This window comes from Dendropsophus ebraccatus, unplaced genomic scaffold, assembly GCF_027789765.1.
Source record: "Dendropsophus ebraccatus isolate aDenEbr1 unplaced genomic scaffold, aDenEbr1.pat pat_scaffold_1548_ctg1, whole genome shotgun sequence".
NCBI lineage: Eukaryota > Metazoa > Chordata > Amphibia > Anura > Hylidae > Dendropsophus > Dendropsophus ebraccatus.
In genome coordinates, this window is record NW_027208970.1 from 1 (window position 1) to 17,061 (window position 17,061).

The following is a 17,061-nucleotide window of genomic DNA, read 5'->3' on the forward strand; positions in this document are numbered from 1 at the left end:
TAGATCCAGTTGTTAGTGTGATAATTGTCCCTTATTCATTTTCGGATGTATAACTTTCAATCTGCACCATCACTCATTACAAGGATTTTATTTCTCTTTGTGTGATATTTTTTTAGACTGCTTAGACAAAGAACCACATTATCGATATCTAGTATATGCTGAAGAAATTGTATACTTTCAATGTTCACCATCCTATAATCTACTAAAAACGGAAAAGACACAGTTAGTTGTTCATACAAAGTCCTGACAAAGGTCTTGAAGAAGTGAAAAGCAGAAATGACATGAATGTGAACAGAATGGAACTCTTTTCAGATATCCACATTGGAAAGGAGTCACTCTGGCAACTACATATGCCAGTAAGTAAACTGACAGAATAAGAAATGCACACGCACAACATTCAAGGGGGTTTCTCATCTGGGCATGTTATAACAAATGTCACTCGGGGCATGAACCTATAAGGGTCATGTGACCAATGTTCCCTCTTAGCTTGGAACCCTGGAAAGGATATGCCATAACTAAGGATTGTGTTGGGACTGACCCCTGCGATCTCAAGTATGGGGATGCCGAAATTCCCACTGAATGGAGCATGCATGCTGCTTCATTTATCCACTACAGGGCTTCCAAAGAGACACAAATGCAGTTTTCATTTTCTTTGGCTGCTCTGTAGAGAATGAATGAAACAGTAGTGCCCATGTGTGGCCGGCAGCTCCATTTAAGCAGGGATTTCAGGAGTCCCCACACCTGCCATCTCTTAATTATGTCCTATACCTTGGATAGGGCATAACTACTCCAGATGGGAATACTCCTTTAGGCTATGTTCACACACAGTAATTTTTGCTCAGTATTTTGGTGGTTGTTTTGAAATAACGGCCATTAATTGCAGTTAAATGACAGCCATTCACTCAATTTCAACAGTGTGGGAACATAACCTTTCTTTGTTTTTAATCCACTCCTGGTTTTAGTTGAAAATGATAACCAAAATACTGACCAAAAACACTGTGTGTGAACATAGCCTTAACTTGAATTCTAGATCAGACCAGATAAACAGGTTAAATCATGTTTGGGTAGTAATAACGATCACCAGTCAAATTTCTTTCTTTTGTCTTATGTTATTACTTCCTTATATTATCTTGTATGTCAGTTACCATTTTTTCTACCCTGTTAATACAGAATGAGAAATCTCTGCATGAAAATATTATTACGTGTCGAAGGAAAGGAAACTGTTTAAAATATGGCTCTAGAAATTTTTATTTTACAAACCGCTGAAAAGCCATCTATCTCATGTCCTTCACTAAATTGTAAAGGGACCATTTTTACAAATGTCACATGGTACAAGGTGAGTTTTATTAAATTAGTTGTAGTAAGTTGTATTCCCTAATCTGGCATAAATGTAGGCATAAAGGAATAGTCATGATTAAAAAAAAGTACTGTATACACTGTGGAAAATATATTACATATCAGAAGAATTCATTGCGGAAAAATTTACAACACCACCCAGGGATCTAGGGGTACTAGTGATAAAATGTATTCTTATTGACAAGAAAGTATATTTTACTGTAGAAAACTTTTAAATTAATTGGTGATCTCTGAATGGATTTTTTTATTTTATTATTGCATTGTACTTGAGTCTGGTCGTTAATTATCTCGCTCAGGGAAAGAGATAAAAGCAGGAAACTAAGGGCCCTATTACATGAAGTGATGTAAGGAGGAAGAGAGTACCGACCTGTCAGATCTGTTCTGGCTTCCTCCTCGTTCTCTGCTATTACACGCACAGACATCATGCGTGGAGGAGCGGGTTATGGGGTCAGGGTGGGAGCTGTGGAAGAAGATCAGCCTTTTCTATATGTGAAAACATGCAGGCTGCAGAAAAGAAACTGAGCTAAATTTTTTAAAAAGATGGAATTTTTTTTAACCATAATAAGTACATTTCGTTAATAAAAATTTTTTTTATTCAAAGGTGTCCATAGCCTTTAAGTCAATATTGTGCATGGGCTTTTCAATTTCAAGAACTATATTGCCTGCAAATAATGGAGAGCCAAACTTTACCTTAAAAAAAAAAAGGAATATGTTAAGAAATTACAGTAATTACAAAACTAAGAGATGCTGACTACTTATTTTTGTAGGATTGTTTGTTTATAAATATAATATTGCTGAACCAAGGCTCCTAATTTTTATTTCAGAGTGTGAATTTTGAATCTGTGACATCTCCAACCCGCTTTTCTTTAAACATAAATAATAATGATATCAACTTCTCTTCAATATATCCAGAAGATTCTGGAATTTACACTTGTGATTATAATTTAGATGATAATGGTAATGAATGGATAATGAGAGCAACTCTTCAGGTTTTAGTTGGTGGTAAGTGCTTTCTGCTAAATCTGTAATATTTTATTACTGGTGGACACATGCAATAAAAATTATCTTCAGACCTGCAATACCCAGGGACAGTACTTGCCATTATGTACCTGAGAGCCTGTGGCCTAGAGCAGAAGTGTTATGGGGATAGCACTTAAAGGAGAACTCCGGGAACAATCAATTTTAAGATATGTTATTGCCCAATAAATGTTATGAAAATGACTAATAGACACTTATTTTGGAAAATGAACCTATGGTAGTTTTTTCCTGCACTTATTACAGCATGGCCTGTTCATTTCTCTGCAAAGTTGGTGACATCACGTTACATCAATTTGCAGTCTGCTGCTGCTCCAGCGCTGGCATACAGACAGGTAGAGAGAGGCGCAGAGAGCGGGGGAGGATGGAGGGGGTGATCCCCGCTGAGGGGAGAACTGTCAGGGATAGCGGGGAGCAGCGGGAGCCAGTGGCTGCTGGACTAGTGGTGCCGAGGGCCGCCGGCATACAGAAGGTGCAGGGAGCTGGGGGAGGATGGAAGGGCTTATCCCTTTAGTGGGACAGACTGGAGCAGCAGGAGCTGGCAATTTATGTGACGTGACATCACCAACTTTACAGAGACCTGAACACGCCATGCCGTAGTAAGTGCAGGGAAAATGCACTATAGGTGCGTTTCCCATAATAAGTGTCTATTAGTAATTTTCATGACATTTGTTGGGCAATAACATATGCTTAATAATTGATTTTGCTAGATACTAGAATATATAGAACTGCTGTGAAATTTGCCTGTAAATTTGCAGCTGCACAGGGCCAGACTTGCAGGCCTGGCACATAAACCCCAAGACGCAAACACAGAGAAAATTGCCAAATTGCTTGACAATACGCAACACAACAAGAAAAACATTTAGTCCAGCCTTAAAAGGTCAGATCTGATAGAAACGTATAGTAATCAACTAGATTCAATATATAAGATCAGTCAAATAATAAATATAGTGAGGACTCATTAAGGGCATTGGCTGGGCTCCTAAATAAGCTAGGAAGTAGTCCAGATTTATTAGCCCTCAGGTTTAATGCCATATTTTAGAAGTGGTTGTACCTGGACACTCTATGGGGTTCTAGAAATGTTTGAAAGTGGTGTAATATTTTAAATGGAAACATAATTTCAATTCACCATAACCTATAATTAGTTCTTAGAAAAGCACTTCTGCCAATAGGGAGCTGACTCACTAGTTTTTACTACCGTATATGCAGCTGTCAGATATGCGGGAATGTCAACACGCCAAAAGAACATCCTTACGAGAAACTAAACTTTAATGCAAATGAATTGGACACATAAAATAAACAAAGTCTTTGTGCAATATATTTATATTTTCTTGCAGCTCCCATACACAAGAGCCCCCAGAATAATAGGTCCAACCAATGGGACAGAAATCAAAGCAGAAATTGGTAAGATGCTAGTGATTTTACTGCTATTTGCTAGACTGGTGCTTGGCCATGTAGCCAAGAGTAGCCATGACAAAGCTAAATGGTATCTATGGCCTCAATTGCACATACACTATTGTACATTGCTCAAAATGTTTTTTCTCTGCATTGTAGACCTCACTTCTGGGATATTTCAGGAGAATGGAAGGCACCAATGATTGCTTAGACTATCCCCCCTCCCCCCCCCCCAACAAAAATAAATAAATAAAAAATTCGCACAATTTTTGCCCAAACACCCATGTTGCAAAAAGTGTGCAAATGTTTGCCACCTCTGCTACTCTCGCTAGCAAGGTGGAAAGAGGGCGGGGCAGTGGCCATGATTGTACGCAGAGAGGGTGTGGCCTTTTTATGCTCAAAATATATCAGAATTTAACGCTGGCACACTGGTGTAAGTTGTTAGTAAATTTCAGATATCACAGACCACCCTATACCACACACCAAAATACACAGAGATTGTGATTTAAAGGTATCCTTTACTGATAAATGAAGAGGTATTAAACATTCTATACCTAGAAGAGTAAACTGCTAAACACAGACAATCTTGGTTCATGTCCCTATTTGTGTGTGAAAATGAAATGATGTATCCTTCATAATTATTTGTGTAAGATAGTCGATCCCTTTCAGTGCTTGCTGACAATAAATAGAAACAATCATTGTTTAAATGCCGACTGAAAACTCTTCTGTGTATGTTTAACTTCCACAAGTGCACAGTTTGTTTAAATGGTACCTCTCACCATGGTGTCCTGAATAATGCTGGAGCTTTTGATACTACCTTGCTTGGACAGTGCCATCTTGCATTGTGCATTTAATAAACTTTAATATAATATATTATAAATATTTTTTTTTCCTGATCAGGAAAACCCATCACATTAAGTTTCAGATTCAGTTTGGCTTTGAAAGAAATTTTGATCCAATAATCAAATGGAGAGTACTGCATCTGGTCGAAGAGGAACATTCTGGAGGCCGTAAACTATGGTAAAATAAAATCTGACCATAAACTTGTAGCGTTGTACAGTTGCTAGATTCTATTTTAAAGTGACTCTGTACCCACAATCTGACCCCCCACCAAACCACTTGTACCTTTAGATAGCTGCTTTTAATCCAAGATCTGTCCTTGGGTCAGTTTGGCAGGTGATGCAGTTATTGTCATAAAAACAACTTTTAATCCGGCAGCCCTGCGCCCAACGGCCAGGGCTTAGAGTATCTGTGCCCTAACTTTGCACCACCCCTCCGTCCCTCCTCCCCACCCTCTTTATCATTAGGAATGCCACTGGAACATTTTCTCCATGCTGAACATTGCACAGGTGCCTTAATGATCCAGCCCATGTGCCGTGCTCACACAGCTGAGGAATAGGAGACAATCTACCTGGAGCATTCCTAATGATGAGGAGGGCGGGAGGAGGGATGGAGAGGTTGTGCCAGCCTAATGCATACACAATTTAAGCCCAGGCCATTGGGCACAGGGCTGCCAGTTTAAAAGTTGTTTTTTAGGACAATAACTGCATCAAACTGCTGAACGGATCCCAGGACAGATCTTGGATTAAAAGCAGCTATCTGAAGGTACAAGCGGTTTGGTGGGGTCAGATTGTGGGTACAGAGTCGCTTTAACAGTTACATCATTTCCAGGCCACACCCCTTTTCCATAGAAAAAAGTGCTCAGCGAGAGTTTGATCAACACAGAGCAAAGCATGAACATCATTCTTTTCAATCTAAATTTCTCTTTTTAATGCACTTTCATATGTACCCTAGCTCACAGGCTGCTTGTGCAAACACTTAGCATATTTATTATATTACTTTACCCTAACAAATGACACCTGCCAAACACACAAAGTCAGCTATGTTTTGTGTATGTTAAAAAATACGGATGCGTTTTGATCCATTTTTTATAATAAAAGTCAGTGGAAAAATGGATAAAAGGGCTGCATACAAATACATCCTTTTTCCCATTCTTTTTTAATCTTTTTTTTTTTTTTTTTTTGCAAAGACTGATGAAAAAAACGTAGTGTGAAACCAGCCTTATATAATTTTTCATTTTATTTTTAGTTTAAACAACACCAACCATCTGAAAGGATATGACTGTTTCTTCAATATGACGTTGGATAGAGTAACATCGAATGATCTACATACAATATTTCAGTGCTATGCTCAAAATTCAGTGGGCAATGTTACAACTACATTCAAGTTGTCCAAAAAAGAAACAGGTAATTGAAAACTTTGAGGAACATTGATGGAAATTTGCCTGTCAGGTTATATGGTGTACAGCAAGTCTATGGAGAGAGTGAAGGGTCGAGTAGGCAGAGGAAGACAGAGACACATACAGAGTCTACTCAAGAGCTTACTGTGCATGTTAGATTTTAATCTGGGGCTTATTTCACAGCTTATACTTCTCAGTACTGTTTTATAATGCCCACCTTGCTGCTCCTAATCTTTTAATTTGTGCTATAGAGATATAGGGAAGAAGGGGGTGTGTGGGAGACACCATGTGTGTGGGAGTCACCATTTTGTTGGCACCAGCATTCTGTTCTCTGGCTCTCTCATCCAGTCGCGTATCTGCATTCTGCTGAAGGAGGCAGCAGACTGAAGATTCAGTGGCTGGACCGGAGAGCAAGAGAACAGGATGCCAGTGTAGCAGGCTGGATTAACCCCCGTCCAGTTATACCCCGGGATATAAAATAGCCAAGGCCAAACTATACCCCTCCAGGCCTGAATATACCCCGGGGTATAAAAAACCTAGGCCAAACTATACCCAGTGGCGGTCTTTGGCACCAAGCATCCAAGGGGGCCCCCATGCCCCGCTCTTGTGCTCAAGACGGCTGGACAGGGCCGCTGCCCCCGCTCGCTGCTGCCATCTGAACTGTGACTATGAGCACTCGTAATGAGCTCTCATAGTTACATGCAGCAGCACTGACAGGGCGGGAGCCATTGGCTTCCTTCCTGTCAGTCACTCTTGTGGCTGCAGGAAGTGTTTTCCCTGCGGTCACAAGTGGCTCTTTGTCCTCTGGTGTCGGCACTCCAGTGACATCACTGGAGCATCGGCGCCAGGACAAGGGGAGTGCAGCCTCTTGAGATCGCAGGGAAAACCCTTCCTGCGGCCACAAGAGTGAAGAGAAGAGGAGACGCCCGGACCCAGGTGAGTATAAGTGTTTGTTTATTGTGTTATATACTATATGGGAGGGGGAGCACACAGGGGTCTGTTTAACTGGGGGAGCTCACATCGGGGGTCTATATAAATGGGGGGAGCACACAGGGGGGCTATATAACAGGTGGAGCACACAGGGGGGGCTATATATAACTGGGGGAGCACACAGGGGGGCTATAGACTACTGGGGCTTCACAGAGGGGTCTATATACTAATGGGGGCAGCACACAGGGGGTCTATACACTACTTGGGGCAGCAGAATGGGGTCTATACACAACTTGGAGAGCACACAGGAGGTCTATATTCAAGCTGGGGAGCACCGGGGGCTATATACCACTGGGGGAGCACACAGGGGGTCTATATACTACTGGTGGAGCACACAGGGGTCTATATACTACTGGTGGGCACACAGGGGGTCCATATATACTACTGGGGGAACATACAGGGGGTCTATATACTACTGGTGAGGCACACAGGTGGTCTATATACTGCTGGGGGCAGCACACAGGGGGTCTATATATAACTGGGGGAGCACACAGGGGTCTGTATACTACTGGAGCAGCACACAAGGGGTCTATATAATACTGGTGGGGCACACAGGGGGTCTATATACTACTGGGGGAACCACACAGAGGGTTTATATAGAACTGGAGGAGCACAAAAGGGTCTATATCCAAGTGGGGGAGCACACAGGAGGTCTATATCCAAGTGGGGGAGCACACAGGGGGGCTAAATACCCCTGAGGGAGCACACAGGGGGGCTATTTATTAGTGGGGGAGCACACAGGGGGTATATACAACTGGGGGCAGCACACAGTGGGTATATACGACTGGGGGCAGCACACAGGGGTCTATATACTTCTGGGGTAGCACACGGGGGGGTCTATATACTTCTGGGGGAGCACACGGGGGGTCTATATACTTCTGGGGGAGCACACGGGGGGGCTATATATAACTGGGTGAACACACAGGGGTCTATATACTACTGGGGGAAGCACACAAGGGGTATATACTACTGGGGGGCAGGACACAAGGGGTATATACTATTGGGGGCAGCACACTAGGAGTATATATTACTGGCGGTAGTGCACAAGGGGTATATACTACTGGGGGCAGCACACAGCGGTCTATTGTTGTGGAGCGTGTGTTGAGGGGGGGGGGCCCAGACATAACTTCGCTTGGGGCCCCAGAAATGCCAAGACCGCCCCTGACTATACCCAATGGGTAAAATAGCCTAGACCAAACTATACCCCTGGGTGTAACATAGCCCAAGGCCAGTAGACCCTAGGGAATAAACTCTATATTTGGGGGTGTAAACAGTCTAGGCCAGACTATATCCCTCCAAGTTATGTCACTGGTTTTATCACTTCTGGCCCAGGCCACAGTATACCCCAGGGGATATATATTTTATACCAGGGGGTGTAAAACAGCTTAGGCCAAAATATATCCCTCTAGGTCATAATGTGATTACTTCACCGGTTTTCTCACTTTATCTCTAATTTGTTGAAAATTGTGCAGATTTTTTTTTTTAATCATACTCACACAGCTGCTTCCTCTTGTTGGGAAATATTGTACAGAGCTTACATTGAGCTGACAGTAGATGGCGCTGTCCCGTCAGTGCATCATCTGCAGTAATTTTTATGAGCAGGAGGAGGTTTTTATGGGCTGCACAAAATTTTACAGTTGTTGCACAAAAATCTTCACTAGACGCCCTGATACATCTTGCACAATTTATTGCACAATTTTTGTCTAAGTCTGGGTTCACATCGCATTTTTTGCAGTCCGTTTTTTCATCCTTTTTTTTGCAAACAGAAAAACGGATCAAACCGAATCTTTTTTTAGTGTACACAAAAACGCGATCAACCATGTTTTTTGTGTACGCTTAAAAAAACGCATTCATTTTTATCATTTTTTTAAACTGTTTTTTTTATTATGGAAGTTAATGGAAAAAACTGATCAAAACGGAGGCACACAAACGCTTCCTTTTTTTCATCCATTTTGCAAAAAAACAGAGGGAAGGTGTGTGTGTGTGTGTGGGGAACGACTGCAAAAACGCAGTGTGAACCCAGCCTTAAACAGCTTGGCTACAAAGCTATGCTAGGGTAGGATTTTGCGCAAAAAAATGAAATTTGTACATGATAAATCTACTGAAAACTAGTTAATAGAACAACCCCCGCAAAACCCTTTATACGTCTTGCACAGATATTTATGAAGTGCACAAAATCTCCTTATTAGCTGAAAATAAAATGTGCAAAATGATAAATGTCTCCTATGGGGGAGATTTTTCAAACATGGTGTAAAGTGAAACTTCCCCTAGCAACCAATCAGATTCCACTTTTCATTTCTCACAGACTCTTTGGAAAATAAAAGGTCAACTGAGACAGTTTTACTTTACACCAGGTTTGATAATATCCCCCTATGTGTTTATATTTTTAACATAAAAACATAGAAGATTGTTGGCAGAAAAAGACCACTGGGTCAATCTAGTCTACCCTTTTAGTATTTCCCTTCCTATTATCTTAGGATTAGAGATGAGCGAGTAGTGAAATATTCAACTTTCGAGAATTTGAATCGAATAGGCACCGAGATTCGACTATTCGAACGAATATTCAATCCCATTATAGTGTATGGGAAAAAAAATTCTCGCCATTTGGAAATCAAAATTCGACCACTTGGAGGTCACCAAGTCTCCCATGAAACCTCCCTAAACGATGCAAACACCTCTGGAATGACACTAGGACATTAGGGGGAGCATGCCTGGGTGCACCCAACACCCCAAAATCGCAGTATAATGCCACTTTCGGCAGTTGCGAAGGAAAAATATTTACGAACGGTTTACGGCAATGTTCACACATTTCGTTCGCATTTCTTGCGCAGCGTTACATACAGGATTCCAATGTGCATCTATAGAGTGTCATGTTATTCGTGCGTATCACGCATCAGGCTGTACGAACGTTACTGGAACAGTATGTATGACGTGCCTTTTTGTGGGCTACTAGAACAATATGTATCACGTGCCTTTTACTGGGCAACAAGCACAATAGGTATCACTTGCCTTTTACTGGGAAACTGGCACAATAGATATTACTTGCCTTTTACTGGGCAACTGGCACAATAGGTATCACGTGCCTTTTACTGGGCAACTGGCACAATAGGTATATGGTTAACGTGCCCTTAGTGGGCTAAACCAGGGACACTATAAGCCACTTGTACACACAGGGTACTGGAATGAATACAGCTGCTGCTGAATTGCTTTGGATGCAGACTCCACAGATGACTTTTTTGATGGACATTAGCCCTGAAAAGGACTTTTGGGTTCTGTAGTAAGCCTTGCTAACCAAAACGCTATTAAAACCTCTCTCTCTCTGCTCGAACAACTCTCCCTGACTAGGTTGAAAGCGCATCTGCAGTCGAGAGGCGGAAATCAAGTCTTAAATATTCAAGGTCATGTGGTTTAGCCATCCAATGAGGGTAGATGCCGTTTTCGCGCTGCGTGCGTTCTCCCAGGGTCCCTCAAGGCCTCTCTGCATGGTGATTGGATTAAAAAAAGCGCCAAGTGCGATGGGAGGGCTTCAAATGTTTGCCGCGTATTCAACACACTACTCGATTGTATTTGAATCTTTCGAATACCGCAATATTCGATCGAATACCTACTCAATCGAATCGTATTCGCTCATCTCTACTTAGGATAGATATATGTTTATCCCAGGCATGTTTGATTTCTGTTATTGTAGATTTGCCAACCACATCTGCTGGACGTTTGTTCCAAGTGTCTGCTACTCTTTCAGTAAAGTAATATTTTCTCAAGTTGCATGTGATCTTTCCCCCAACTAACCTCTCACTGTGTCCTCTTGTTCTTGAGGTTTTTTTTTTTTTTTTTACTAAAAACACTTCCTTCAGAACCTTTTTTAGTCCTTTAACATACTTAAAGGTTTCAATCATGTCCCCTCTTTTCCCTTCTTTCCTCCAGACTATACAGATTCAAATCCTTAACAGTCTAAGATTTACATCAGAAGCTTGTCACTTATCTCAGTAGACAAATGCCGAACCCCCAATAAAATGTTGAAAAATTAAGTAATTCTTGTGTCTATCACTCAATGCTACTGATTTCATGGGGGTATAAATTGGCCTGAGGTGGTATGAATTGGCCTAGGCCAAAATATACCCTGGAGTATAATCTAGCCTAGGCCATTTTAACCCCGGGTATAGTCTAGTCTGGGGGTATACTTTGGCCTGTTACACTGGATCACAGCAGCAGCAGGTAAGTATGCACTGCTGTGTGATCTGGTAACTGACAGAATGGATATAGGTATTTTTGTGCTGTCAGTTTGCCTTTGTTGTTATCGGCCTCACATCCCCTGTTTACACAGGAAGATGTGCAGCGGATAATGAACAATTTTGAAGCCTTCTCTAAAGACACAATCAGCCAAGAATCGTGCATTTTTCTGGTTCTCAGCTGATCGCTGTCACTTTTACTAAGAGATCCTACTTTTCATGTCGTAAATAGAGATGAGCAAACCTCGAGCATGCTCGAGTCCATCCGAACCCGAACTTTCGGCATTTGATTAGCGGTGGCTGCTGAACTTGGATAAAGCCCTAAGGCTATGTGGAAAAACATGGATATAGTCATTTGCTGTATCCATGTTTTCCAGACAACCTTAGAGCTTTATCCAACTTCAGCAGCCCCAGCTAATCAAATGCCGAAATTCCCGGTTCGCTCATCTCTAGTTGTAAACCTTGCAGGAAGGTATGGACTTTTCTGTAGAAAAATAAGCAGTTCCCAGTAGAGTCATTAGCTGGCATCTGGACAAGGCAGCACAACTTGACACAGCACCACATTAACTTGAATTACTATAGTAATAGGCACGGTTTAACAAACAGGATTTTTTCCCCTGGAGTGCTGCATTATACTCATCATTTTTGTATCAATTATATAATTTTGTATCAATTATATCAACATTTTTTTTTACTGCCAACAGATGCAGTGTTCCTGATATATATATTGTGTGCATCTGTAGCATTATTGCTGATCATGCTTATTTGTGCCGGAACAGTGTATGTATACTGGGTTGAAATAGTGTTGCTTTATCGCCATTATCTGTCAAAGGATGAAACAATTGGAGGTAAGATCTTTATCCTCTACCCTTGAAATAAATACATAACTGTGAGTAAAACATTATACTAAATTTTCTAAAAGGCATCATCAAAATTTAAGTTCTTATTTTACTGATAAAGTAATTATGATATGGATGAATTGATTTAATAGCATAATTCAAGGACCTAAATACTCAAAAACCACTGCCCCAACTCCTTGCACATTATCAATGTTGCACCCCTGGCATACTCCAGGGAGAAGGTGCAGTTTCTTGCCCTTCTTGGCTTATGCCAGCTGTAACTTCTGCTTGCTTAAAGGGCAAGCAGGGATGGTGCGGGGAGGACCTCCTGCACCAGATTTATTATGATTTACAACTGCTCGCAGGCAGAAATCATGATACAACTGTACACCTGCTTCTGAGATGTGTAGAAGAAGAAGTGTAGATTTGTGCCGCAATGTGTACGCCTCTTAGTAAACTCGTCCAGGGCTTTATTTAAGACTGGTGTATGAGTATGCCAGTTTTGATAAAAGTCCCCCTATGAGTCAAACATGGTGGAGTGAAGCAATTGCTGCCTAATAGTGTAATGAAAGTGTGTGTCTGTGTCTATGTATTTGTATGGGTTGGGGGTGTTTGTAGGGTTAAACCAATGTTTTCTGCATGTGACTGAGTATATATTTTTTCTGTCTAAATCCAATTGGTAAGTGATAACATAGCTATTTTTTTTTAGATAACAAAGACTTTGATGCCTTTATTTCATATGCAACCCAAACTTTTGAGTTTGGTGAAGAAATTACAGAAAACTTTTGTGACAACTATGAGGATGAGCAATTTGCAACACAGTTGTTACCAAGTGTACTAGAGGACAACTATAACTACAAACTCTGTATCTTGGAAAGGGATATTTTGCCAGGAGGAGGTAAGACAAGTCTACAGAATTATATCTTGGGTTATTAAAGGTACTTGAAAAAGAGGGGATAATACTGTTTCTTAATACTTGCGCATTTCTGCCACTTCTTTATCTTAATCAGTACGTTATAAAACTGCTGTACTATAAATATTACATGGCAATATTATACTCAATTACATTCTACAAGTAAAGTTTTGTCTGTCCAGGCATGATGGGAATTGTATTTTTGCCACAGCTGGAGGGCCGAAGGTTCCCCATCCCTGCCTTAGAACATTGAACACTGTCTGAATTTAGCTGTTCATTACTATTTCCACAACTTAAAAATCCAGTTTACCTCCAGGGAATATTAACACAATACTAGGCTGGTATTTTAAGTATGTTAGTCTAATCCCAGCTAGCAGGCTGCTTACATGCATGTACATGTATGAATCCATATAGTGTGTTGTGCAGGCAACTGGAAATACATCATTTAACCCTGTGTCAGAAAAAGGAAGCAGTACTGTAAAGAACAAACAGATCTTTTTCCGTGTTTTTATAAATAAGAGTTATATACCACCCTAGATGTGGGAGATATGTGTTTCCCTTATCGCAGAGACCAGGAAATGAGATAACTTAAAGGCGCAATGTCTTTTTACTTTGTCAACCCTGTGTGATATATTGGTTCTTTGAGAAAAATCACCCCAAAAATCCACTGTTTCTAGCTCGCATTGACTTCAATTCAGAATGTTTTTAAAAAGTTTGTTGTCTTTGAAAAACAATGCTGAAAAATCAGTGCTGAGAAAAGAAGTCACTCCGATCAGAAGCTCCCTTTGAAATCAATGGGAGCTTGACAAAAATGCCTGAAAAAACACATAAAAAACTACAGTACGTCAAACTCAACGCCAAGTCTGGGCAGAGTTTTTGCCTGTGTGAACAAACTCTAAAAAACCCTAAAAACATTAACAAGTGGGACCTTCTATTGGGTGCTGGTGTAGAATCATGACATGTCTGCCATTTTTTTCAGTGCTATGTGTTTATCCCATATTTACAGATTCTCATTTTAATTTTTTGCAGCCTATGTTGAAGATATTGCGAAGATCATTAAGAGAAGCCGGCGAGCTATTTTCGTACTGTCGCAGAGATACATCACAGGCCCACGCCTATTCGAGCTCCAGGCAGCTATTACATGCTCTCTGGAGGAACAGGAAAGCCTCAAACTGATTCTGATTAAGTTAAAGCCCTTTAAAGAACCAGAGACTTTACCTCACATAGTAAAAAAGGCTTTAAGAGCTCTTCCTACCCTCTCCTGGAAAGGGGACCTGAATAGTAAATCTGCTAATACTTCAAAATTTTGGAAAACAATCAGGTATTATATGCCAGTGAAAAAACACAAGGAAAGTGTAAGAATATGATTTCTTTTGTATAATTTTTAAATAGAAAATACATAAGTTATTAAGACAATGCATTTGTGTTTCATACTAAGTAATAAAGTGCACAAAATCTAGATCACCTCTCCTTAAAGGGGTTGTCCGGCGATAAAAAATTATTCACAGAATAACACACATTACAAAGTTATACAACTTTGTAATGTATGTTATGTCTGTGAATGGCCCCCTTCCCCGTGTTTCCCCCACCCACGCTAGACCCGGAAGTGTGGTGCATTATACTCACCGCATCTCGTGTCGTCCACGGTCTCCAATCCTCAGCAGTGACGTCTTCTTCGGGAGGCCGGCGGATCTTCCCGAGTGCCGGCCGCCCTTTGCAGCGTCATCCGAAGCTCAGCCGCGATTGGCTGAGCATAACTGTGCTCAGCCAATCGCGGCTGAGCAGCTGATGACGTGGCCGCGTCATCAGCCGCTCAGCCGCGATTGGCACAGTACACTTCCGGGTACACGGGTGGGGGTGGTGGGACACGGGGAAGGGGGCCATTCACAGACATAACATACATAACAAATTTGTATAACTTTGTAATGTGTGTTATTCTGTGAATAATTTTTTATCGTTGGACAACCCCTTTAAGGTGCTCAGATCCACATGTGGCTCAATCTGACTCCAAGTCACAGTGACTTTCTTCATTCTGTTCATTAAAATCTGCAACATACCTTCCACAGAACTTCAAGTTTGATATGAAGATGTGTTTTGAGCACATGCACTCTTTGTCATAGATCCATATGTTTCATGCAAGAGGCTAGCACCCCACTAAGGACAAAAGGAACTACTACTTGGACCTCATACTAAGTTTTCTGCAACCTCTACATAAAATTAACACAATGAAAAGACATAGACTATAATCCATGCAATTTGGAGGGTCTGACCCTGGTATTTGGCCATTGACCAGCAGTATGCCTGTGGCACCGACGGTGAAGGACCACATGGGGCTGGTGGTGTACGTTGGCGGGGGGTCTTATTTTTCGGGGGTGCCTTATTTTAAGCTATCGTGTAAATCCTCCACTATGCCTTATTTACAGAGGATGTCTTAATTTCAGGGAAACACGGCATGCAAATGCAGTGAGACTATTCATACCTTTATTGTAATTATCGATGGGTGCAATCACCCGAAAATGCTTTTTATTGCTGTTGTACAGTTTCAAACAGGTGTGGCCTGGGCAGTTTAATGCATTTCAGTGCCCTGCCCATGCCTTGATGAAAAATATTTTTTTTTAGTTGATTGCAGCCTTGGTCAACTACAATAAAGGTATGGCTAGTCTTTCTGCTTACATAACTATGTAGTTTTCTAGCTGTTTTTAAGATAAAAAAAATCTTCCTAAGCCCGTATTTGCACATGCAGGTTTTTTTTCAGTATTCATATCACTTTTCATGCAGTCTTTTGTGCCAAAGACAAATGTGAATACAAAGAAGAGAGAGATGTCTTTTCCTCATTTTTATGTATGTATGTATGTATGTATGAATGAATGAATGAATGTATGAATGTACATTTATAAATCCAGCCTCCAATGTAGCATCTTGTGCATAAAGTGGTGAAAAGCTTCTAGCAATATTGTGGATTGTAAATAAATTAAGTGTCTTTGAAATAAACAAAAAGTGTAAAAAATATATGCATGCTCATCCTATGTGTTTTCTGATGTGGATCAAATAACCTGTATAACAGAGAAGTATTTCAAGAGGTTTCCCAACCTGTAAATTGGTTTTAAAAGGTTGCTCAGGCAGGTAAGGAGAGGAGCTGGGAAGCCATACTTACCTCCCTCCCCCATGTGTCTGTAATGAAGCCCTGCTCCCCACACTTTATGGTTAGCAGTAAGCGTGAGGCATGCCTGTCAGACAATCAGCAGGTGAAGCAGGAAGCAGGGGTCTATTACAGATGTGTGGCAGGCAGAAAGGGAGATTAGTATTGCTTCCCCACTCTCCTTCTTACTTGCCTTATCACCATTTTAAAACTAACTTACGGGCTAGAAAACCCCTTTAACAGAAACATCATAGTGAGAAGGCTAGGTGCTGCAATACAGGAACTGTTACATTTGTTTGCCTACTACCAGATGTTATTCTTTACATTAGAACATATGCAGTAACTTTTGACATGACCTAAACATGTCAGGAGTTACTGATTGCACTGGGTCTCACTCCTTAGACCCGTTGTGATTCTGAAATTCAAAGCCTATGAGAGGACAGCATTGTAAAATAGTAAAAAAATCTGCTCCTGTTCAAAACAGGAGAGCCACAAGCAGATTTAAAATCTGCTTAAGATACTGTATCTCTTGTGACCTTATAGATTGCAAGTGTGGTGTCCCACCACAAGTGTTTCATGTTTTCTATCTTACACCTGTCGCTAAAGCTTCTTACTCTAGGTTCAGTGGTGATGAAGGTAGTATTCTAGAGTTTCACCACTAGATGTCAGTATTTTGTATGAATGTTCTTATGTATTTCACAGCTGAAGCTAACAAAGGGTTACTGTTTTATGTGTGCCATGTGCTTTTGCTGACCTATAGGAGATGTTTTTTCCTTCTAATCTATCACTCTTCTCCTTTTTCTTGCACACATTCCTTTCCACCATTCACAGGCCCCTTACATAGTCCTGAAGGAAGTTACTTGGTGGGAGGAGGTGTAGTGTCAGCTCTACCCAGATTCTCGAGGGAGAGGGACACACAGAACAGA

The 17,061-nt window shown here is 41.1% G+C and overlaps 1 pseudogene; it reads left to right on the forward strand.

The window, feature by feature from the left end:
* The first annotated feature begins 116 nt into the window (after positions 1 to 116).
* On the forward strand, positions 117 to 14,363 carry LOC138775324 (interleukin-18 receptor accessory protein-like; annotated as a pseudogene).
* The last annotated feature ends 2,698 nt before the right edge of the window (positions 14,364 to 17,061 follow it).